Below are 6,503 nucleotides of genomic sequence, written 5' to 3'. Positions count from 1 at the left end.
CCTCCTGCCCACAGGCCCAAACTCCAGGAACCAGGAAGAGGTTTCCATTTTTAAACCTGTTAAGGTTTTCCTTATGAGCCACCGTATGGTCTACCTTGGTGAATATTTTGTGTGCACAGTTGGAAAAAAAATGTTTTCTGCCCTTGCTGAATATTCTATAAATATCAATTTGGTCGATATTGACATTATCCAGATCTTCTTTGTCTAATGTTTTCTGTCTACTTTTTTTATCAGTCCTTGAAGTCTCCATCTACAATTGTTGATGTCTCTTTCTCCATTCTTTTTTTTTCTTTCTCCTTTCAGTTCCAGTGGTCTTTTCCTCATGTCTTTTTAAGCACTACCTTAGATACACACATATTTAGGATTGCTATGTCTTCTTAGAAGATTGATCCCTTTATCACTATGTAACATCACTATTTATCCCTGACAATATACCTTATATTAAAGTCTAAATTTTCAGATATTAATATAATATAGCTATTCCAGCTTTCTTTAGTGTTTGCATATTTATTTTTCATCCTTTACTCACAATGTATCTATGTTTTTATATTTAAAATGAGACAATGTAAAGTGGTCTAATATAGCAATTGAAATACAAGAAAGAGAAGAGAGAGAACGAGGCAGAAGAAATACTGGAAGAACTAAGGACTGAGAATTCTTCAAAATTCATAACAGACACCAAACCACAAATCCAAAAGCTCAGAAATATCAAGCAGAAAACAAAAACATACCTAGATATATCATTTTCAAACTGCTGAAAATAAAAGACGAAAAGGAAATCTTGAAGACAGTCAGAGGGGGGAAAAGGCATATTACATTCCCTGGGGAAGACTAGAGACTCTCAAAGAGTAGTCAGAAATATCATTTCAGTACCTCTTTAGAAGATCATCAATCCAAAATTTTAAAAAGGAAAAAATAGAATTGACTTCACCAAACCTGGAGCATCTGTTTTGCAGCAATTTTAACAATTTTAATAACATGCCTTTTGAGCACAAGACATTAGAGAAGTGTCTTATTCAAAATAATCCAAGAGAACAACTCCCCACACACCATACACTTCTTTTACCGGTTTCTTCATCAACCTGCCTGCTCTGCCCACCGACCCTGCAGGCGACTTCTGCGCTGTTCCCCCACGAGCCCTACAGAGGGGCACTGGAGAAGAGCAGGACGCCTGTAGGCACATTCAGCTTCAGGGAAGGAGACCAAACATATTGCCAGGTGGGAATGACCCACCCAAATTTCTGGAAACAGGCTGGAGGGGGCCGGACGGGGATTGATCACACCTGCTCTCACAAGAACTAGAGAGCTCACTGGTGAAGAGCGCGGGAGGTATGGCAACAGGGCTGCTGGTACCAGGGCTGCTGGTGATGTTGCTCAGCTTCAGCACCTGCGATTCGGTTTCCACACCCCTGGGAGAGGGCTTCCCTCATAGCTCAGCTGGTAAAGAATCCACCTGCAATGCAGGAAACCCCAGTTCGTATTCCTGGGTTGGGAAGATCCGCTGGAGAAGGGATAGATGACCCACTCCAGTATTTTGGGCTTCTCTTGTAGCTCAGCTGGTAAAGAATCTACCCACAATGTGGGAGACCTGGGATCGATCCCTGGGTTGGGAAGATCCTCTGGAGCAGGGCATGGCAACCCACTCTAGTATTCTGGCCTGGAGAATTCCATGGACTGTACAGATCATGGGGACACAAAGAGCCAGGCACGACTGAGTGACTTTCAGTTTCACTTCCACCCCTGGGAGAGAAAAACCAAAGCAACAGAAAAAAAGAAAAATTGTAATAATAGCGAACTGAGTAGAAGACACAATCAAGAGCACAGTATCAGACTAAAACAAGTAAGTGTTTGCTAAAGAAAAGCTAGATGTAAGATGGGAGACCGGGGTCTCCTGCATTGCAGGCGGATAAGAGGTAGACAGGAAAATTGAAAAATAAAATGTATACCATGACACAGAACAATTAAGTGATGGGACACAGGTGTGAATGTGTGTCAGGAGGAGAAAGAAGAAATGAAGAACTGACAGGAAGAAAGCATATGTTGTTCATGGGAAGGTGAGTGGGTACTCTGGAGCAGAGCTGACTCACAAAAGCATGGGGATACATGTTGTTGAAGGAGGAGGCCAAAGAGGGAAGGCAGGAGAAAGGGTGCTGGTGCCCATGTTTACAAGTGATTAAATTAGTCTTCTACCCAAAATCTCTTTTCACCTAAAATGCACAGAAGAAATTATTAATGTGCTCACAATGGATCAAGAAACTGATGATTTAAATGATTTGTAGGTACTAATTAGCAGTCATAGCTTCTAACATCTTTAAAGGTGTGCAGAAGGATATTAAAGGCTCCCTGCTGGATCAAGACTTCCTCACTTTGCCAAATAACTTTATTTTTAAGGACAGAATCCAATTCATTTTCCAAACTACCTCCAAAGCCCCAAATTGCACTGGCCATCGCAAAAAGGGGACTTCCTCCCTGAAGCCATTCTCCATCCCATTTGTTCACATGCCAAATTTTGCACCTTCAATATGTTAATATTTTACGGAAATTGAAAATTCATATCCCCAACACAGTGAGACAAAGGACCTCATTTTGGATAAAAGGACCATTCAAAATTAGGTCTAGGGGAGGGGGGTTGGCAAAAATCTCTCCAAATGTAGCAGGACTTGATGGCCCTGACTACCACGTTAGCATTGGTGGGGCCTGGAGACACTCCCAGGGGGACCAATAATGCTGGGAGACCTCATGTGCTATTAGCCTGTTTTCACTCTGGACTTAGCAGTTACTGGACAGGTAATAGTTCTCTGGAAACTACAGAATGATTAACTGGATTCTTTTTGTCTCCAAAAACCAGTGGAGGAACTGGGATTCTCTCACTGACCTGAAAGATTTCCTGTTACTAATTAGAATATTAAAAGCTTATGGAACAATAAGGTGACCGAAGTCTGAGTTTGAAACTCTATAGTGACTATACTCAGAAAGAATTAGGCAAAGCATTGTTTTGAGTCTTCAGATTTCAACTGTGTAACAGAACACAGCACTGCATTAGAGTCTGTCATCAAAGTAAGAAGATACAGTCCAGGGAGGCAGGGTTTTATGAGACCCAAATTATGATAAACATTTACCACACATTATTAAATTTTTACCTCCAATCCTCTGAATGCCTGCCCTGGTTTTTCTTTCTTGGACCAATTCCCAGCACCTCAGTGAACTTGGGTGTCACATTGACAAATCCATGGAGGATGCTCTGCTCAGGGTCCCGTTTCCATCTGCAATGAGAGAAGACAAGTGGGCCTCTGCCCTGGGGAAGACAAGGACCCCCTCCCTGGATCGAGCATCTCCACCACACTCACTGTGGAGAGGAAAGCGTCTCTCCTGCCAGGAGCTCAGCTGGTTTCTCCAACCAAGTTTAAGCATCTGAGGGGAACAGTGGGCTCTCCCAGGAAGTCAGCACTTCCTGGGTTCTGGGAGCTTCCTGATCAGAGCTCCAGCCTGGCAGCCAAAACTCTGGCTATCGAGGTATAGATGGGACCCCCTACCCCAGAGTCATCTTTCAGGTACCAATGAATTGCACTTTCATTCATCAGGGTTTTCTTGGTGTTATGGGTTGAATTGAGGCTTCCCTGGTGGCTCAGATGGTAAAGAATCTGCCTGCAGCAGGAGACCCGGGTTTGATCCTTGGGTCAGGAAGATCCTCTGGAGAAGAGAATGGCTACTCACTCCAGTATTCTTTTTTTTTTTTTTTTTTTACTCCAGTATTCTTATCTGGAGAATTCCATGGACAGAGAAGCCTGGTGGGCTACAGCCCATGGGGTCAAAAAGAGTCAGACATGACTGAATGACTAACACACACACACAGGTTGAACCATGTCCCTCACAACAAAATATATTGAAATCCTAGCCCCCAGTTCCTCAGAACATGACCTTATTTGAGATAGGGTCTTTATAGAGGTATCAGGGTAAAGTGACATCATTAGGGTGGGTTCTAATTCAATATGGACTGGCATCCCTATAAAAACTTTGGACACAGACAGTGGTACATATACACCATGGAATATTACTCAGCCATTAAAAAGAATTCATTTGAATCAGTTCTAATGAGATGGATGAAACTGGAGCCCATTATACAGAGTGAAGTAAGCCAGAAAGATAAAGACCAATACAGTATACTAACACATATATATGGAATTTAGAAAGATGGTAACGATAACCCTATAAGCAAAACAGAAAAAGAGACACAGATGTACAGAACAGACTTTTAGACTCTGTGGGAGAAGGTGAGGGTGGGATATTTCGAGAGAACAGCATCGAAACATGTATATTATCTAGGGTGAAACAGATCACCAGCCCAGGTTGGATGCATGAGACAGATGCTTAGGGCTGGTGCACTGGGAAGACCCAGAGGGATCGGGTGGAGAGGGAGGTGGGAGGGGGGATCTGGATGGGGAATACATGTAAAAATCCATGGCTGATTCGTGTCAATGTGTGACAAAAACCACTACAATATTGTAAAGTAATTAGCCTCCAACTAATAAAAATAAATGGAAAAAAAAAAAAAACTTTGGACACAGACAGACGTGTATAGAGGGGAGACAGTGTGAAGAGACACCAAGGAAAGATGCCATTTACGAGCCAAGGACAGACCCTGGAGTGATCCTTTCCTCACAGCTCTCAGAAGGAACCAACTTTGCTGACAGCTTGATTTCAAAAATCGAGTCTCCAGAACAGAGACAATACATTTCTGTTGTTGAAGCCACTCAGTTTGTGGTACTTTGTTACAGCAACCCTGGGAAACAAATACACTTGACTTCCTCTCCTTCCAGACTAAGCAGGTCAGGACCAAGGAGAGCATATCTAGATCCAAGTCAGTCCTATTTTGGACTGGATTCCACAGCGGAGTGAGGGAAATAAGCTCAACAAGGGCCAAGCAGTGTTACTAGGAATTTCATAAGGGATCTGGTCCCTCATAGGGGATTGAGTCCTTTGACCCAAAATCTAAACGTAACAGACACAGACTGTGCATGTGTGTGTGTCCTATAGGATAGTGGTTGTAAAATGGTTACCCAGAAGTGAGGTCTCCAGGAGGCTTCCACCAGGCTTTGTACAAGGTGGTGTACAGGTGGTATCATGAATTCCATATTTCTGCCCCACCCAACAGTTCCTATTCAGCCTGGTCTCCAGTCAGAAAGTAAACCTCTCTGCCAAAATTACAAAGCACAAATTTGCCTATTAAAATAAGTTTACTTTGTCCACCTGATGCAAAGAGCTGACTCACTGGAAAACATCCTGATGTTGGGAAAGATTGAGGGCAAGAGGAAAAGGGGACGACAGAGGATGAGATGGTTGGATAGCATCACTGACTCAGTGGACATGAGTTTAAGCAAACTCAGGGAGATAGTAAAAGACAGGGAAGCCTGGCGCACTGCAGTTCATGGGGTCGCAGAGTCAGACACCACTTACCAACTGAACAACAACAATATAAAAACATTAAGCTTCTTGAAAGGAAAGGTTCCACAGACATAAAGGGCAGCAGCTTTAGCTGAATTCCATGATCTAAGTGATCGGTTGTTTCTTTTTAAAATCTGTTAAGAAAGCTGATGGCTTGGGAGAAAAGTCACAGACAAAACTGTACTTGAGTTTACCTGAAACAAAACAGAGAGAAATTGTATTAAAAAAAGAAAAAAACTATCCAGGTTTTTACAAGTGGAGTTTAAAATATACAGATAAGACACTCAAAAGAACAGAAATGAGTATCTCTAGTGCTGAGAGCTTCACACATTCTTCCATTCTTCACACACCTTTCCCTTCCTCCCTCCACATAAATTAATTCTTGGCTAGTTACCAGAAAAATTATAGGACATTCAGTCAAATTCAAATTTCAGAGAAACAAGAAACACACCCACATACACACATATACATTTAGTATACCAAATGTATATTCCTGATACATGTATATTTATTAATAATGTTTATACATATTATGTAATGTATTTAGCATATTTTCCTAAACATGTAGTATAAAAATATATAGTTAAATGCATTTCAGTATAAGTGTGTACCAAATATTGCACGAGACACACACCCTAAAGAAATAATCTGTTGTCTATGAGAAATTCAAATTTACCTGGCATTCTTTTGTGTGCGTGCTAAGTCTGCCAACCCTGTTCCTGGCCCCAAAGCCAGGCCCCTGACAGCTCCGAAGGAACGAATTTATCCCGGGGGATGGCTGTATTTTAACCCTGCTCTAGCAAGAGACCCCAAAATTCACTGGGTCCCTCCTCCGAGGCGATGACCGTAGGAAGCTGTCGGCCCTCGGGGTAGGGGTCAGGGGCTGGGTCCTGGGGACAGCGGGGAGCGGGGCAGACCGCCCGGGGCAGGGCGCCAGCCCTCACCATCCGAGAGACCAACAATCAAAGCGACAGTGACTCCCTTTTGCCTCCAGAGGCCCGAGGAGAAGCAACTCGGTCCGGGGAGTGGGAAGCGGGGTCGTGGTCGGGCCGCCGGGCCGC

At 43.1% G+C, this 6,503-nt stretch overlaps 1 long non-coding RNA gene across 1 annotated transcript; it reads right to left on the bottom strand.

The window, feature by feature from the left end:
• Positions 1 to 3,148: 3,148 nt before the first annotated feature.
• On the bottom strand, positions 3,149 to 6,503 carry LOC122685183. Its single transcript, XR_006338304.1, has 3 exons — positions 6,119 to 6,503; positions 5,455 to 5,636; positions 3,149 to 3,263 (listed from the first exon to the last, which is right to left on the bottom strand). It is a non-coding gene; the product is annotated as an uncharacterized LOC122685183 (long non-coding RNA).

The sequence above is a fragment of the Cervus elaphus genome, chromosome 28 (assembly GCF_910594005.1).
Source record: "Cervus elaphus chromosome 28, mCerEla1.1, whole genome shotgun sequence".
Classification (NCBI taxonomy): Eukaryota; Metazoa; Chordata; class Mammalia; order Artiodactyla; family Cervidae; genus Cervus; species Cervus elaphus.
The sequence above is the reverse complement of the archived record's forward strand: the minus strand, read 5'-3'. Positions and strand labels throughout refer to the sequence as shown.